Source organism: Camellia sinensis, chromosome 11 (assembly GCF_055761805.1).
Source record: "Camellia sinensis isolate YWXY chromosome 11, ASM5576180v1, whole genome shotgun sequence".
Taxonomy (NCBI): domain Eukaryota; kingdom Viridiplantae; phylum Streptophyta; class Magnoliopsida; order Ericales; family Theaceae; genus Camellia; species Camellia sinensis.
In genome coordinates, this window is record NC_138971.1 from 3,115,501 (window position 1) to 3,135,493 (window position 19,993).

The following is a 19,993-nucleotide window of genomic DNA, read 5'->3' on the forward strand; positions in this document are numbered from 1 at the left end:
TATGTAAACCCCGTATTTACATATCTGCCACTGTGCAGGAGAATCCGTATAGTTGTTCGAGTGTTCCAACCGTAATGCGCAAGAAATGGTACCGAAACCCCGTATTTACATATCAGCCACTGTGCAGGAGAATCCGTATAGGTGTTCGAGTGTTCGAACCGTAATGCGCAAGAAATGGTACCGAAACCCCGTATTTACATATCTGCCACTGTGCAGGAGAATCCGGATAGGTGTTCGAGTGTTCGAACCGTAATGCGCAAGAAATGGTACCGAAACCCCGTATTTACATATCTGCCACTGTGTACGAGAATCCGCATAGGTGTTCGAGTGTTCGAACCGTAATGCGAAAGAAATGGTATGTAAACCCCGTATTTACATATCTGCCACTGTGCAGCAGAATCCGTATAGGTGTTCGAGTGTTCGAACCGTAATGCGCAAGAAATGGTACCGAAACCCCGTATTTACATATCTGCCACTGTGCAGGAGAATCCGGATAGGTGTTTGAGTGTTCGAACCGTAATGCGCAAGAAATGGTACCGAAACCCCGTATTTAAATATCTGCCATTTTGCAGGAGAATCCGCATAGGTGTTCGAGTGTTCGAACCGTATTGCGCAAGAAATGGTATGTAAACCCCGTATTTACATATCTGCCACTGTGTAGGAGAATCCGTATAGTTGTTCGAGTGTTCGAACCGTAATGCGCAAGAAATGGTATGGAAACCCCGTATTTACATATCTGCCACTGTGCAGGAGAATCCGTATAGGTGTTCGAGTGTTCGAACCGTAATGCGCAAGAAATGATACGGAAACCCCGTATTTACATATCTGCCACTGTGTACGAGAATCCGTATAGCTGTTCGAGTGTTCGAACCGTAATGCGCAAGAAATGGTACCGAAACCCCGTATTTACATATCTGCCACTGTGCAGGAGAATCCGCATAGGTGTTCGAGTGTTCGAACCGTAATGCGCAAGAAATGGTAGGTAAACCCCGTATTTACATATCTGCCACTGTGCAAGAGAATCCGCATAGGTATTCGAGTGTTCGAACCGTAATGCGCAAGAAATGGTATGTAAACCCCGTATTTACATATCTGCCACTGTGCAGGAGAATCCGTATAGGTGTTCGAGTGTTCCAACCGTAATGCGCAAGAAATGGTACCGAAACCCCGTATTTACATATCTGCCACTGTGCAGGAGAATCCGTATAGGTGTTCGAGTGTTCGAACCGTAATGCGCAAGAAATGGTACCAAAACCTCGTATTTACATATCTGCCACTGTGCAGGAGAATCCGGATAGGTGTTTGAGTGTTCGAACCGTAATGCGCAAGAAATGTTACCGAAACCCTGTATTTACATATCTGCCACTGTGCAGGAGAATCCGCATAGGTGTTCGAGTGTTCGAACCGTATTGCGCAAGAAATGGTATGTAAACCCCGTATTTACATATCTGCCACTGTGCAGGAGAATCAGTATAGGTGTTCGAGTGTTCGAACCGTAATGCGCAAGAAATGGTATGGAAACCCCGTATTTACATATCTGCCACTGTGCAGGAGAATCCGTAAAGGTGTTCGAGTGTTCGAACCGTAATGCGCAAGAAATGGTACCGAAACCCCGTATTTACATATCTGCCACTGTGCAGGAGAATCCGGATAGGTGTTTGAGTGTTCGAACCGTAATGCGCAAGAAATGGTACCGAAACCCCTTATTTACATATCTGCCACTGTGCAGGAGAATCCGCATAGGTGTTCGAGTGTTCGAACCGTAATGCGCAAGAAATGGTATGTAAACCCCGTATTTACATATCTGCCACTGTGCAGGAGAATCCGTATAGGTGTTCGAGTGTTCCAACCGTAATGCGCAAGAAATGGTACCGAAACCCCGTATTTACATATCTGCCACTGTGCAGGAGAATCCGTATAGGTGTTCCAGTGTTCGAACCGTAATGCGCAAGAAATGGTACCGAAACCCCGTATTTACATATCTGCCACTGTGCAGGAGAATCCGGATAGGTGTTTGAGTGTTCGAACCGTAATGCGCAAGAAATGTTACCGAAACCCTGTATTTACATATCTGCCACTGTGCAGGAGAATCCGCATAGGTGTTCGAGTGTTCGAACCGTATTGCGCAAGAAATGGTATGTAAACCCCGTATTTACATATCTGCCACTGTGCAGGAGAATCCGTATAGGTGTTCGAGTGTTCGAACCGTAATGCGCAAGAAATGGTATGGAAACCCCGTATTTACATATCTGCCACTGTGCAGGAGAATCCGTAAAGGTGTTCGAGTGTTCGAACCGTAATGCGCAAGAAATGGTACCGAAACCCCGTATTTACATATCTGCCACTGTGCAGGAGAATCCGGATAGGTGTTTGAGTGTTCGAACCGTAATGCGCAAGAAATGGTACCGAAACCCCTTATTTACATATCTGCCACTGTGCAGGAGAATCCGCATAGGTGTTCGAGTGTTCGAACCGTAATGCGCAAGAAATGGTATGTAAACCCCGTATTTACATATCTGCCACTGTGCAGGAGAATCCGTATAGGTGTTCGAGTGTTCCAACCGTAATGCGCAAGAAATGGTACCGAAACCCCGTATTTACATATCTCCCACTGTGCAGGAGAATCCGTATAGGTGTTCGAGTGTTCGAACCGTAATGCGCAAGAAATGGTACCGAAACCCCGTATTTACATATCTGCCACTGTGCAGGAGAATCCGGATAGGTGTTCGAGTGTTCGAACCGTAATGCGCAAGAAATGGTACCGAAACCCCGTATTTACATATCTGCCACTGTGTACGAGAATCCGCATAGGTGTTCGAGTGTTCGAACCGTAATGCGCAAGAAATGGTATGTAAACCCCGTATTTACATATCTGCCACTGTGCAGGAGAATCCGGATAGGTGTTTGAGTGTTCGAACCGTAATGCGCAAGAAATGTTACCGAAACCCTGTATTTACATATCTGCCACTGTGCAGGAGAATCCGTATAGGTGTTCGAGTGTTCCAACCGTAATGCGAAAGAAATGGTACCGAAACCCCGTATTTACATATCTGCCACTGTGTAGGAGAATCCGTATAGGTGTTCGAGTGTTCGAACCGTAATGCGCAAGAAATGGTACCGAAATCCCGTATTTACATATCTGCCACTGTGCAGGAGAATCCGGATAGGTGTTCGAGTGTTCGAACCGTAATGCGAAAGAAATGGTACCGAAACCCCGTATTTACATATCTGCCACTGTGCAGGAGAATCTGTATAGGTGTTCGAGTGTTCGAACCGTAATGCGCAAGAAATGGTAGGTAAATCCCGTATTTACATATCTGCCACTGTGCAAGAGAATCCGCATAGGTATTCGAGTGTTCGAACCGTAATGCGCAAGAAATGGTATGTAAACCCCGTATTTACATATCTGCCACTGTGCAGGAGAATCCGTATAGGTGTTCGAGTGTTCCAACCGTAATGCGCAAGAAATGGTACCGAAACCCCGTATTTACATATCTACCACTGTGCAGGAGAATCCGTATAGGTGTTCGAGTGTTCGAACCGTAATGCGCAAGAAATGGTACCGAAACCCCGTATTTACATATCTGCCACTGTGCAGGAGAATCCGGATAGGTGTTTGAGTGTTCGAACCGTAATGCGCAAGAAATGTTACCGAAACCCTGTATTTACATATCTGCCACTGTGCAGGAGAATCCGCATAGGTGTTCGAGTGTTCGAACCGTATTGCGCAAGAAATGGTATGTAAACCCCGTATTTACATATCTGCCACTGTGCAGGAGAATCCGTATAGGTGTTCAAGTGTTCGAACCGTAATGCGCAAGAAATGGTATGGAAACCCCGTATTTACATATCTGCCACTGTGCAGGAGAATCCGTAAAGGTGTTCGAGTGTTCGAACCGTAATGCGCAAGAAATGGTACCGAAACCCCGTATTTACATATCTGCCACTGTGCAGGAGAATCCGGATAGGTGTTTGAGTGTTCGAACCGTAATGCGCAAGAAATGGTACCGAAACCCCTTATTTACATATCTGCCACTGTGCAGGAGAATCCGCATAGGTGTTCGAGTGTTCGAACCGTAATGCGCAAGAAATGGTATGTAAACCCCGTATTTACATATCTGCCACTGTGCAGGAGAATCCGTATAGGTGTTCGAGTGTTCCAACCGTAATGCGCAAGAAATGGTACCGAAACCCCGTATTTACATATCTGCCACTATGCAGGAGAATCCGTATAGGTGTTCGAGTGTTCGAACCGTAATGCGCAAGAAATGGTACCGAAACCCCGTATTTACATATCTGCCACTGTGCAGGAGAATCCGGATAGGTGTTCGAGTGTTCGAACCGTAATGCGCAAGAAATGGTACCGAAACCCCGTATTTACATATCTGCCACTGTGTACGAGAATCCGCATAGGTGTTCGAGTGTTCGAACCGTAATGCGAAAGAAATGGTATGTAAACCCCGTATTTACATATCTGCCACTGTGCAGCAGAATCCGTATAGGTGTTCGAGTGTTCGAACCGTAATGCGCAAGAAATGGTACCGAAACCCCGTATTTACATATCTGCCACTGTGCAGGAGAATCCGGATAGGTGTTTGAGTGTTCGAACCGTAATGCGCAAGAAATGTTACCGAAACCCTGTATTTACATATCTGCCACTGTGCAGGAGAATCCGCATAGGTGTTCGAGTGTTCGAACCGTATTGCGCAAGAAATGGTATGTAAACCCCGTATTTACATATCTGCCACTGTGCAGGAGAATCCGTATAGGTGTTCGAGTGTTCGAACCGTAATGCGCAAGAAATGGTATGGAAACCCCGTATTTACATATCTGCCACTGTGCAGGAGAATCCGTAAAGGTGTTCGAGTGTTCGAACCGTAATGCGCAAGAAATGGTACCGAAACCCCGTATTTACATATCTGCCACTGTGCAGGAGAATCCGGATAGGTGTTTGAGTGTTCGAACCGTAATGCGCAAGAAATGGTATCGAAACCCCTTATTTACATATCTGCCACTGTGCAGGAGAATCCGCATAGGTGTTCGAGTGTTCGAACCGTAATGCGCAAGAAATGGTATGTAAACCCCGTATTTACATATCTGCCACTGTGCAGGAGAATCCGTATAGGTGTTCGAGTGTTCCAACCGTAATGCGCAAGAAATGGTACCGAAACCCCGTATTTACATATCTGCCACTGTGCAGGAGAATCCGTATAGGTGTTCGAGTGTTCGAACCGTAATGCGCAAGAAATGGTACCGAAACCCCGTATTTACATATCTGCCACTGTGCAGGAGAATCCGGATAGGTGTTCGAGTGTTCGAACCGTAATGCGCAAGAAATGGTACCGAAACCCCGTATTTACATATCTGCCACTGTGTACGAGAATCCGCATAGGTGTTCGAGTGTTCGAACCGTAATGCGCAAGAAATGGTATGTAAACCCCGTATTTACATATCTGCCACTGTGCAGGAGAATCCGGATAGGTGTTTGAGTGTTCGAACCGTAATGCGCAAGAAATGTTACCGAAACCCTGTATTTACATATCTGCCACTGTGCAGGAGAATCCGTATAGGTGTTCGAGTGTTCCAACCGTAATGCGAAAGAAATGGTACCGAAACCCCGTATTTACATATCTGCCACTGTGTAGGAGAATCCGTATAGGTGTTCGAGTGTTCGAACCGTAATGCGCAAGAAATGGTACCGAAATCCCGTATTTACATATCTGCCACTGTGCAGGAGAATCCGGATAGGTGTTCGAGTGTTCGAACCGTAATGCGAAAGAAATGGTACCGAAACCCCGTATTTACATATCTGCCACTGTACAGGAGAATCTGCATAGGTGTTCGAGTGTTCGAACCGTAATGCGCAAGAAATGGTAGGTAAATCCCGTATTTACATATCTGCCACTGTGCAAGAGAATCCGCATAGGTATTCGAGTGTTCGAACCGTAATGCGCAAGAAATGGTATGTAAACCCCGTATTTACATATCTGCCACTGTGCAGGAGAATCCGTATAGGTGTTCGAGTGTTCCAACCGTAATGCGCAAGAAATGGTACCGAAACCCCATATTTACATATCTGCCACTGTGCAGGAGAATCCGTATAGGTGTTCGAGTGTTCGAACCGTAATGCGCAAGAAATGGTACCGAAACCCCGTATTTACATATCTGCCACTGTGCAGGAGAATCCGGATAGGTGTTTGAGTGTTCGAACCGTAATGCGCAAGAAATGTTACCGAAACCCTGTATTTACATATCTGCCACTGTGCAGGAGAATCCGCATAGGTGTTCGAGTGTTCGAACCGTATTGCGCAAGAAATGGTATGTAAACCCCGTATTTACATATCTGCCACTGTGCAGGAGAATCCGTATAGGTGTTCGAGTGTTCGAACCGTAATGCGCAAGAAATGGTATGGAAACCCCGTATTTACATATCTGCCACTGTGCAGGAGAATCCGTAAAGGTGTTCGAGTGTTCGAACCGTAATGCGCAAGAAATGGTACCGAAACCCCGTATTTACATATCTGCCACTGTGCAGGAGAATCCGGATAGGTGTTTGAGTGTTCGAACCGTAATGCGCAAGAAATGGTACCGAAACCCCTTATTTACATATCTGCCACTGTGCAGGAGAATCCGCATAGGTGTTCGAGTGTTCGAACCGTAATGCGCAAGAAATGGTATGTAAACCCCGTATTTACATATCTGCCACTGTGCAGGAGAATCCGTATAGGTGTTCGAGTGTTCCAACCGTAATGCGCAAGAAATGGTACCGAAACCCCGTATTTACATATCTGCCACTATGCAGGAGAATCCGTATAGGTGTTCGAGTGTTCGAACCGTAATGCGCAAGAAATGGTACCGAAACCCCGTATTTACATATCTGCCACTGTGCAGGAGAATCCGGATAGGTGTTCGAGTGTTCGAACCGTAATGCGCAAGAAATGGTACCGAAACCCCGTATTTACATATCTGCCACTGTGTACGAGAATCCGCATAGGTGTTCGAGTGTTCGAACCGTAATGCGAAAGAAATGGTATGTAAACCCCGTATTTACATATCTGCCACTGTGCAGCAGAATCTGTATAGGTGTTCGAGTGTTCGAACCGTAATGCGCAAGAAATGGTACCGAAACCCCGTATTTACATATCTGCCACTGTGCAGGAGAATCCGGATAGGTGTTTGAGTGTTCGAACCGTAATGCGCAAGAAATGGTACCGAAACCCCGTATTTACATATCTGCCACTGTGCAGGAGAATCCGCATAGGTGTTCGAGTGTTCGAACCGTATTGCGCAAGAAATGGTATGTAAACCCCGTATTTACATATCTGCCACTGTGCAGGAGAATCCGGATAGGTGTTTGAGTGTTCGAACCGTAATGCGCAAGAAATGGTACCGAAACCCCTTATTTAAATATCTGCCACTGTGCAGGAGAATCTGCATAGGTGTTCGAGTGTTCGAACCGTAATGCGCAAGAAATGGTATGTAAACCCCGTATTTACATATTCTTACACTGTGCAGGAGAATCCGTATAGGTGTTCGAGTGTTCCAACCGTAATGCGCAAGAAATGGTACCGAAACCCCGTATTTACATATCTGCCACTATGCAGGAGAATCCGTATAGGTGTTCGAGTGTTCGAACCGTAATGCGCAAGAAATGGTACCGAAACCCCGTATTTACATATCTGCCACTGTGCAGGAGAATCCGGATAGGTGTTCGAGTGTTCGAACCGTAATGCGCAAGAAATGGTACCGAAACCCCGTATTTACATATCTGCCACTGTGTACGAGAATCCGCATAGGTGTTCGAGTGTTCGAACCGTAATGCGAAAGAAATGGTATGTAAACCCCGTATTTACATATCTGCCACTGTGCAGCAGAATCCGTATAGGTGTTCGAGTGTTCGAACCGTAATGCGCAAGAAATGGTACCGAAACCCCGTATTTACATATCTGCCACTGTGCAGGAGAATCCGCATAGGTGTTCGAGTGTTCGAACCGTATTGCGCAAGAAATGGTATGTAAACCCCGTATTTACATATCTGCCACTGTGCAGGAGAATCCGTATAGCTGTTCGAGTGTTCGAACCGTAATGCGCAAGAAATGGTACCGAAACCCCGTATTTACATATCTGCCACTGTGCAGGAGAATCCGTATAGGTGTTCGAGTGTTCGAACCGTAATGCGCAAGAAATGGTACCGAAACCCCGTATTTACATATCTGCCACTGTGCAGGAGAATCCGGATAGGTGTTCGAGTGTTCGAACCGTAATGCGCAAGAAATGGTACCGAAACCCCGTATTTACATATCTGCCACTGTGCAGGAGAATCCGTATAGGTGTTCGAGTGTTCGAACCGTAATGCGCAAGAAATGGTACCGAAACCCCGTATTTACATATCTGCCACTGTGCAGGAGAATCCGGATAGGTGTTCGAGTGTTCGAACCGTAATGCGCAAGAAATGGTACCGAAACCCCGTATTTACATATCTGCCACTGTGTACGAGAATCCGCATAGGTGTTCGAGTGTTCGAACCGTAATGCGCAAGAAATGGTATGTAAACCCCGTATTTACATATCTGCAACTGTGCAGGAGAATCAGCATAGGTGTTTGAGTGTTCGAACCGTAATGCGCAAGAAATGGTATGTAAACCCCGTATTTACATATCTGCCACTGTGCAGGAGAATCCGTATAGGTGTTCGAGTGTTCCAACCGTAATGCGAAAGAAATGGTACCGAAACCCCGTATTTACATATCTGCCACTGTGTAGGAGAATCCGTATAGGTGTTCGAGTGTTCGAACCGTAATGCGCAAGAAATGGTACCGAAATCCCGTATTTACATATCTGCCACTGTGCAGGAGAATCCGGATAGGTGTTCGAGTGTTTGAACCGTAATGCGAAAGAAATGGTACCGAAACCCCGTATTTACATATCTGCCACTGTGCAGGAGAATCTGCATAGGTGTTCGAGTGTTCGAACCGTATTGCGCAAGAAATGGTATGTAAACCCCGTATTTACATATCTGCCACTGTGCAGGAGAATCCGTATAGGTGTTCGAGTGTTCGAACCGTAATGCGCAAGAAATGGTACCGAAACCCCGTATTTACATATCTGCCACTGTGCTGGAGAATCCGTATAGGTGTTCGAGTGTTCGAACCGTAATGCGCAAGAAATGGTACCGAAACCCCGTATTTACATATCGGCCACTGTGCAGGAGAATCCGTAAAGGTGTTCGAGTGTTCGAACCGTAATGCGCAAGAAATGGTACCGAAACCCCGTATTTACATATCTGCCACTGTGCAGGAGAATCCGGATAGGTGTTCGAGTGTTAGAACCGTAATGCGCAAGAAATGGTACCGAAACCCCGTATTTACATATCTGCCACTGTGCAGGAGAATCCGCATAGGTGTTCGAGTGTTCGAACCGTATTGGGCAAGAAATGGTATGTAAACCCCGTATTTACATATCTGCCACAGTGCAGGGGAATCCGTACAGGTGTTCGAGTGTTCGAACCGTAATGCGCAAGAAATGGTATGGGACCCCGTATTTACATATCTGCCACTGCGCAGGAGAATCCGTAGAGGTGTTCGAGTGTTCGAACCGTAATGCGCAAGAAATGGTACGGAAACCCCGTATTTACATATCTGCCACTGTGCAGGAGAATCCGTTTAGGTGTTCGAGTGTTCGAACCGTAATGCGCAAGAAATGGTACCGAAACCCCGTATTTACATATCTGCCACTGTGCAGGAGAATCCGTTTAGGTGTTCGATTGTTCGAACCGTAATGCGCAAGAAATGGTACCGAAATCCCGTATTTACATATCTGCCACTGTGCAGGAGAATCCGGATAGGTGTTCGAGTGTTCGAACCGTAATGCGAAAGAAATAGTACCGAAACCCCGTATTTACATATCTGCCACTGTGCAGGAGAATCTGCATAGGTGTTCGAGTGTTCGAACCGTATTGCGCAAGAAATGGTATGTAAACCCCGTATTTACATATCTGCCACTGTGCAGGAGAATCCGTATAGGTGTTCGAGTGTTCGAACCGTAATGCGCAAGAAATGGTATGTAAACCCCGTATTTACATATCTGCCACTGTGCAGCAGAATCCGTATAGGTGTTCGAGTGTTCGAACCGTAATGCGCAAGAAATGGTACGGAAATCCCGTATTTACATATCTGCCACTGTGTAGGAGAATCCGTATAGCTGTTCGAGTGTTCGAACCGTAATGCGCAAGAAATGGTACCGAAACCCCGTATTTACATATCTGCCACTGTGTAGGAGAATCCGCATAGGTGTTCGAGTGTTCGAACCGTAATGCGCAAGAAATGGTATGTAAACCCCGTATTTACATATCTGCCACTGTGCAGTAGAATCCGTATAGGTGTTCGAGTGTTCGAACCGTAATGCGCAAGAAATGGTACGGAAACCCCGTATTTACATATCTGCCACTGTGCAGGAGAATCCGTATAGGTGTTCGAGTGTTCGAACCGTAATGCGCAAGAAATGGTACCGAAACCCCGTATTTACATATCTGCCACTGTGCAGGAGAATCCGGATAGGTGTTCGAGTGTTCGAACCGTAATGCGCAAGAAATGGAACGGAAACCCCGTATTTACATATCTGCCACTGTGTACGAGAATCCGCATAGGTGTTCGAGTGTTCGAACCGTAATGCGCAAGAAATGGTACCGAAACCCCTTATTTACATATCTGCCACTGTGCAGGAGAATCCGCATAGGTGTTCGAGTGTTCGAACCGTAATGCGCAAGAAATGGTATGTAAACCCCGTATTTACATATCTGCCACTGTGCAGGAGAATCCGTATAGGTGTTCGAGTGTTCCAACCGTAATGCGCAAGAAATGGTACCGAAACCCCGTATTTACATATCTGCCACTATGCAGGAGAATCCGTATAGGTGTTCGAGTGTTCGAACTGTAATGCGCAAGAAATGGTACCGAAACCCCGTATTTACATATCTGCCACTGTGCAGGAGAATCCGGATAGGTGTTCGAGTGTTCGAACCGTAATGCGCAAGAAATGGTACCGAAACCCCGTATTTACATATCTGCCACTGTGTACGAGAATCCGCATAGGTGTTCGAGTGTTCGAACCGTAATGCGAAAGAAATGGTATGTAAACCCCGTATTTACATATCTGCCACTGTGCAGCAGAATCCGTATAGGTGTTCGAGTGTTCGAACCGTAATGCGCAAGAAATGGTACCGAAACCCCGTATTTACATATCTGCCACTGTGCAGGAGAATCCGGATAGGTGTTTGAGTGTTCGAACCGTAATGCGCAAGAAATGGTACCGAAACCCCGTATTTACATATCTGCCACTGTGCAGGAGAATCCGCATAGGTGTTCGAGTGTTCGAACCGTATTGCGCAAGAAATGGTATGTAAACCCCGTATTTACATATCTGCCACTGTGCAGGAGAATCCGTATAGCTGTTCGAGTGTTCGAACCGTAATGCGCGAGAAATGGTACCGAAACCCCGTATTTACATATCTGCCACTGTGCAGGAGAATCCGTATAGGTGTTCGAGTGTTCGAACCGTAATGCGCAAGAAATGGTACCGAAACCCCGAATTTACATATCTGCCACTATGCAGGAGAATCCGGATAGGTGTTCGAGTGTTCGAACCGTAATGCGCAAGAAATGGTACCGAAACCCCATATTTACATATCTGCCACTGTGCAGGAGAATCCGTATAGGTGTTCGAGTGTTCGAACCGTAATGCGCAAGAAATGGTACCGAAACCCCGTATTTACATATCTGCCACTGTGCAGGAGAATCCGGATAGGTGTTCGAGTGTTCGAACCGTAATGCGCAAGAAATGGTACCGAAACCCCGTATTTACATATCTGCCACTATGTACGAGAATCCGCATAGGTGTTCGAGTGTTCGAACCGTAATGCGCAAGAAATGGTATGTAAACCCCGTATTTACATATCTGCAACTGTGCAGGAGAATCAGCATAGGTGTTTGAGTGTTCGAACCGTAATGCGCAAGAAATGGTAAGTAAACCCCGTATTAACATATCTGCCACTGTGCAGGAGAATCCGTATAGGTGTTCGAGTGTTCCAACCGTAATGCGAAAGAAATGGTACCGAAACCCCGTATTTACATATCTGCCACTGTGTAGGAGAATCCGTATAGGTGTTCGAGTGTTCGAACCGTAATGCGCAAGAAATGGTACCGAAATCCCGTATTTACATATCTGCCACTGTGCAGGAGAATCCAGATAGGTGTTCGAGTGTTCGAACCGTAATGCGAAAGAAATGGTACCGAAACCCCGTATTTACATATCTGCCACTGTGCAGGAGAATCTGCATAGGTGTTCGAGTGTTCGAACCGTATTGCGCAAGAAATGGTATGTAAACCCCGTATTTACATATCTGCCATTATGCAGGAGAATCCGTATAGGTGTTCGAGTGTTCGAACCGTAATGCGCAAGAAATGGTACCGAAACCCCGTATTTACATATCTGCCACTGTGCTGGAGAATCCGTATAGGTGTTTGAGTGTTCGAACCGTAATGCGCAAGAAATGGTACCGAAACCCCGTATTTACATATCTGCCACTGTGCAGGAGAATCCGGATAGGTGTTTGAGTGTTCGAACCGTAATGCGCAAGAAATGGTACCGAAACCCCTTATTTACATATCTGCCACTGTGCAGGAGAATCCGCATAGGTGTTCGAGTGTTCGAACCGTAATGCGCAAGAAATGGTATGTAAACCCCGTATTTACATATCTGCCACTGTGCAGGAGAATCCGTATAGGTGTTCGAGTGTTCCAACCGTAATGCGCAAGAAATGGTACCGAAACCCCGTATTTACATATCTGCCACTGTGCAGGAGAATCCGTATAGGTGTTCGAGTGTTCGAACCGTAATGCGCAAGAAATGGTACCGAAACCCCGTATTTACATATCTGCCACTGTGCAGGAGAATCCGGATAGGTGTTCGAGTGTTCGAACCGTAATGCGCAAGAAATGGTACCGAAACCCCGTATTTACATATCTGCCACTGTGTACGAGAATCCGCATAGGTGTTCGAGTGTTCGAACCGTAATGCGCAAGAAATGGTATGTAAACCCCGTATTTACATATCTGCCACTGTGCAGGAGAATCCGGATAGGTGTTTGAGTGTTCGAACCGTAATGCGCAAGAAATGTTACCGAAACCCTGTATTTACATATCTGCCACTGTGCAGGAGAATCCGTATAGGTGTTCGAGTGTTCCAACCGTAATGCGAAAGAAATGGTACCGAAACCCCGTATTTACATATCTGCCACTGTGTAGGAGAATCCGTATAGGTGTTCGAGTGTTCGAACCGTAATGCGCAAGAAATGGTACCGAAATCCCGTATTTACATATCTGTCACTGTGCAGGAGAATCCGGATAGGTGTTCGAGTGTTCGAACCGTAATGCGAAAGAAATGGTACCGAAACCCCGTATTTACATATCTGCCACTGTACAGGAGAATCTGCATAGGTGTTCGAGTGTTCGAACCGTAATGCGCAAGAAATGGTAGGTAAATCCCGTATTTACATATCTGCCACTGTGCAAGAGAATCCGCATAGGTATTCGAGTGTTCGAACCGTAATGCGCAAGAAATGGTATGTAAACCCCGTATTTACATATCTGCCACTGTGCAGGAGAATCCGTATAGGTGTTCGAGTGTTCCAACCGTAATGCGCAAGAAATGGTACCGAAACCCCGTATTTACATATCTGCCACTGTGCAGGAGAATCCGTATAGGTGTTCGAGTGTTCGAACCGTAATGCGCAAGAAATGGTACCGAAACCCCGTATTTACATATCTGCCACTGTGCAGGAGAATCCGGATAGGTGTTTGAGTGTTCGAACCGTAATGCGCAAGAAATGTTACCGAAACCCTGTATTTACATATCTGCCACTGTGCAGGAGAATCCGCATAGGTGTTCGAGTGTTCGAACCGTATTGCGCAAGAAATGGTATGTAAACCCCGTATTTACATATCTGCCACTGTGCAGGAGAATCCGTATAGGTGTTCGAGTGTTCGAACCGTAATGCGCAAGAAATGGTATGGAAACCCCGTATTTACATATCTGCCACTGTGCAGGAGAATCCGTAAAGGTGTTCGAGTGTTCGAACCGTAATGCGCAAGAAATGGTACCGAAACCCCGTATTTACATATCTGCCACTGTGCAGGAGAATCCGGATAGGTGTTTGAGTGTTCGAACCGTAATGCGCAAGAAATGGTACCGAAACCCCTTATTTACATATCTGCCACTGTGCAGGAGAATCCGCATAGGTGTTCGAGTGTTCGAACCGTAATGCGCAAGAAATGGTATGTAAACCCCGTATTTACATATCTGCCACTGTGCAGGAGAATCCGTATAGGTGTTCGAGTGTTCCAACCGTAATGCGCAAGAAATGGTACCGAAACCCCGTATTTACATATCTGCCACTATGCAGGAGAATCCGTATAGGTGTTCGAGTGTTCGAACCGTAATGCGCAAGAAATGGTACCGAAACCCCGTATTTACATATCTGCCACTGTGCAGGAGAATCCGGATAGGTGTTCGAGTGTTCGAACCGTAATGCGCAAGAAATGGTACCGAAACCCCGTATTTACATATCTGCCACTGTGTACGAGAATCCGCATAGGTGTTCGAGTGTTCGAACCGTAATGCGAAAGAAATGGTATGTAAACCCCGTATTTACATATCTGCCACTGTGCAGCAGAATCTGTATAGGTGTTCGAGTGTTCGAACCGTAATGCGCAAGAAATGGTACCGAAACCCCGTATTTACATATCTGCCACTGTGCAGGAGAATCCGGATAGGTGTTTGAGTGTTCGAACCGTAATGCGCAAGAAATGGTACCGAAACCCCGTATTTACATATCTGCCACTGTGCAGGAGAATCCGCATAGGTGTTCGAGTGTTCGAACCGTATTGCGCAAGAAATGGTATGTAAACCCCGTATTTACATATCTGCCACTGTGCAGGAGAATCCGGATAGGTGTTTGAGTGTTCGAACCGTAATGCGCAAGAAATGGTACCGAAACCCCTTATTTACATATCTGCCACTGTGCAGGAGAATCTGCATAGGTGTTCGAGTGTTCGAACCGTAATGCGCAAGAAATGGTATGTAAACCCCGTATTTACATATTCTTACACTGTGCAGGAGAATCCGTATAGGTGTTCGAGTGTTCCAACCGTAATGCGCAAGAAATGGTACCGAAACCCCGTATTTACATATCTGCCACTATGCAGGAGAATCCGTATAGGTGTTCGAGTGTTCGAACCGTAATGCGCAAGAAATGGTACCGAAACCCCGTATTTACATATCTGCCACTGTGCAGGAGAATCCGGATAGGTGTTCGAGTGTTCGAACCGTAATGCGCAAGAAATGGTACCGAAACCCCTTATTTACATATCTGCCACTGTGCAGGAGAATCCGCATAGGTGTTCGAGTGTTCGAACCGTAATGCGCAAGAAATGGTATGTAAACCCCGTATTTACATATCTGCCACTGTGCAGGAGAATCCGTATAGGTGTTCGAGTGTTCCAACCGTAATGCGCAAGAAATGGTACCGAAACCCCGTATTTACATATCTGCCACTATGCAGGAGAATCCGTATAGGTGTTCGAGTGTTCGAACCGTAATGCGCAAGAAATGGTACCGAAACCCCGTATTTACATATCTGCCACTGTGCAGGAGAATCCGGATAGGTGTTCGAGTGTTCGAACCGTAATGCGCAAGAAATGGTACCGAAACCCCGTATTTACATATCTGCCACTGTGTACGAGAATCCGCATAGGTGTTCGAGTGTTCGAACCGTAATGCGAAAGAAATGGTATGTAAACCCCGTATTTACATATCTGCCACTGTGCAGCAGAATCTGTATAGGTGTTCGAGTGTTCGAACCGTAATGCGCAAGAAATGGTACCGAAACCCCGTATTTACATATCTGCCACTGTGCAGGAGAATCCGGATAGGTGTTTGAGTGTTCGAACCGTAATGCGCAAGAAATGGTACCGAAACCCCGTATTTACATATCTGCCACTGTGCAGGAGAATCCGCATAGGTGTTCGAGTGTTCGAACCGTATTGCGCAAGAAATGGTATGTAAACCCCGTATTTACATATCTGCCACTGTGCAGGAGAATCCGGATAGGTGTTTGAGTGTTCGAACCGTAATGCGCAAGAAATGGTACCGAAACCCCTTATTTACATATCTGCCACTGTGCAGGAGAATCTGCATAGGTGTTCGAGTGTTCGAACCGTAATGCGCAAGAAATGGTATGTAAACCCCGTATTTACATATTCTTACACTGTGCAGGAGAATCCGTATAGGTGTTCGAGTGTTCCAACCGTAATGCGCAAGAAATGGTACCGAAACCCCGTATTTACATATCTGCCACTATGCAGGAGAATCCGTATAGGTGTTCGAGTGTTCGAACCGTAATGCGCAAGAAATGGTACCGAAACCCCGTATTTACATATCTGCCACTGTGCAGGAGAATCCGGATAGGTGTTCGAGTGTTCGAACCGTAATGCGCAAGAAATGGTACCGAAACCCCGTATTTACATATCTGCCACTGTGTACGAGAATCCGCATAGGTGTTCGAGTGTTCGAACCGTAATGCGAAAGAAATGGTATGTAAACCCCGTATTTACATATCTGCCACTGTGCAGCAGAATCCGTATAGGTGTTCGAGTGTTCGAACCGTAATGCGCAAGAAATGGTACCGAAACCCCGTATTTACATATCTGCCACTGTGCAGGAGAATCCGCATAGGTGTTCGAGTGTTCGAACCGTATTGCGCAAGAAATGGTATGTAAACCCCGTATTTACATATCTGCCACTGTGCAGGAGAATCCGTATAGCTGTTCGAGTGTTCGAACCGTAATGCGCAAGAAATGGTACCGAAACCCCGTATTTACATATCTGCCACTGTGCAGGAGAATCCGGATAGGTGTTTGAGTGTTCGAACCGTAATGCGCAAGAAATGGTACCGAAACCCCTTATTTACATATCTGCCACTGTGCAGGAGAATCCGCATAGGTGTTCGAGTGTTCGAACCGTAATGCGCAAGAAATGGTATGTAAACCCCGTATTTACATATCTGCCACTGTGCAGGAGAATCCGTATAGGTGTTCGAGTGTTCCAACCGTAATGCGCAAGAAATGGTACCGAAACCCCGTATTTACATATCTGCCACTGTGCAGGAGAATCCGTATAGGTGTTCGAGTGTTCGAACCGTAATGCGCAAGAAATGGTACCGAAACCCCGTATTTACATATCTGCCACTGTGCAGGAGAATCCGGATAGGTGTTCGAGTGTTCGAACCGTAATGCGCAAGAAATGGTACCGAAACCCCGTATTTACATATCTGCCACTGTGTACGAGAATCCGCATAGGTGTTCGAGTGTTCGAACCGTAATGCGCAAGAAATGGTATGTAAACCCCGTATTTACATATCTGCCACTGTGCAGGAGAATCCGGATAGGTGTTTGAGTGTTCGAACCGTAATGCGCAAGAAATGTTACCGAAACCCTGTATTTACATATCTGCCACTGTGCAGGAGAATCCGTATAGGTGTTCGAGTGTTCCAACCGTAATGCGAAAGAAATGGTACCGAAACCCCGTATTTACATATCTGCCACTGTGTAGGAGAATCCGTATAGGTGTTCGAGTGTTCGAACCGTAATGCGCAAGAAATGGTACCGAAATCCCGTATTTACATATCTGCCACTGTGCAGGAGAATCCGGATAGGTGTTCGAGTGTTCGAACCGTAATGCGAAAGAAATGGTACCGAAACCCCGTATTTACATATCTGCCACTGTACAGGAGAATCTGCATAGGTGTTCGAGTGTTCGAACCGTAATGCGCAAGAAATGGTAGGTAAATCCCGTATTTACATATCTGCCACTGTGCAAGAGAATCCGCATAGGTATTCGAGTGTTCGAACCGTAATGCGCAAGAAATGGTATGTAAACCCCGTATTTACATATCTGCCACTGTGCAGGAGAATCCGTATAGGTGTTCGAGTGTTCCAACCGTAATGCGCAAGAAATGGTACCGAAACCCCGTATTTACATATCTGCCACTGTGCAGGAGAATCCGTATAGGTGTTCAAGTGTTCGAACCGTAATGCGCAAGAAATGGTACCGAAACCCCGTATTTACATATCTGCCACTGTGCAGGAGAATCCGGATAGGTGTTTGAGTGTTCGAACCGTAATGCGCAAGAAATGTTACCAAAACCCTGTATTTACATATCTGCCACTGTGCAGGAGAATCCGCATAGGTGTTCGAGTGTTCGAACCGTATTGCGCAAGAAATGGTATGTAAACCCCGTATTTACATATCTGCCACTGTGCAGGAGAATCCGTATAGGTGTTCGAGTGTTCGAACCGTAATGCGCAAGAAATGGTATGGAAACCCCGTATTTACATATCTGCCACTGTGCAGGAGAATCCGTAAAGGTGTTCGAGTGTTCGAACCGTAATGCGCAAGAAATGGTACCGAAACCCCGTATTTACATATCTGCCACTGTGCAGGAGAATCCGGATAGGTGTTTGAGTGTTCGAACCGTAATGCGCAAGAAATGGTACCGAAACCCCTTATTTACATATCTGCCACTGTGCAGGAGAATCCGCATAGGTGTTCGAGTGTTCGAACCGTAATGCGCAAGAAATGGTATGTAAACCCCGTATTTACATATCTGCCACTGTGCAGGAGAATCCGTATAGGTGTTCGAGTGTTCCAACCGTAATGCGCAAGAAATGGTACCGAAACCCCGTATTTACATATCTGCCACTATGCAGGAGAATCCGTATAGGTGTTCGAGTGTTCGAACCGTAATGCGCAAGAAATGGTACCGAAACCCCGTATTTACATATCTGCCACTGTGCAGGAGAATCCGGATAGGTGTTCGAGTGTTCGAACCGTAATGCGCAAGAAATGGTACCGAAACCCCGTATTTACATATCTGCCACTGTGTACGAGAATCCGCATAGGTGTTCGAGTGTTCGAACCGTAATGCGAAAGAAATGGTATGTAAACCCCGTATTTACATATCTGCCACTGTGCAGCAGAATCTGTATAGGTGTTCGAGTGTTCGAACCGTAATGCGCAAGAAATGGTACCGAAACCCCGTATTTACATATCTGCCACTGTGCAGGAGAATCCGGATAGGTGTTTGAGTGTTCGAACCGTAATGCGCAAGAAATGGTACCGAAACCCCGTATTTACATATCTGCCACTGTGCAGGAGAATCCGCATAGGTGTTCGAGTGTTCGAACCGTATTGCGCAAGAAATGGTATGTAAACCCCGTATTTACATATCTGCCACTGTGCAGGAGAATCCGGATAGGTGTTTGAGTGTTCGAACCGTAATGCGCAAGAAATGGTACCGAAACCCCTTATTTACATATCTGCCACTGTGCAGGAGAATCTGCATAGGTGTTCGAGTGTTCGAACCGTAATGCGCAAGAAATGGTATGTAAACCCCGTATTTACATATTCTTACACTGTGCAGGAGAATCCGTATAGGTGTTCGAGTGTTCCAACCGTAATGCGCAAGAAATGGTACCGAAACCCCGTATTTACATATCTGCCACTATGCAGGAGAATCCGTATAGGTGTTCGAGTGTTCGAACCGTAATGCGCAAGAAATGGTACCGAAACCCCGTATTTACATATCTGCCACTGTGCAGGAGAATCCGGATAGGTGTTCGAGTGTTCGAACCGTAATGCGCAAGAAATGGTACCGAAACCCCGTATTTACATATCTGCCACTGTGTACGAGAATCCGCATAGGTGTTCGAGTGTTCGAACCGTAATGCGAAAGAAATGGTATGTAAACCCCGTATTTACATATCTGCCACTGTGCAGCAGAATCCGTATAGGTGTTCGAGTGTTCGAACCGTAATGCGCAAGAAATGGTACCGAAACCCCGTATTTACATATCTGCCACTGTGCAGGAGAATCCGCATAGGT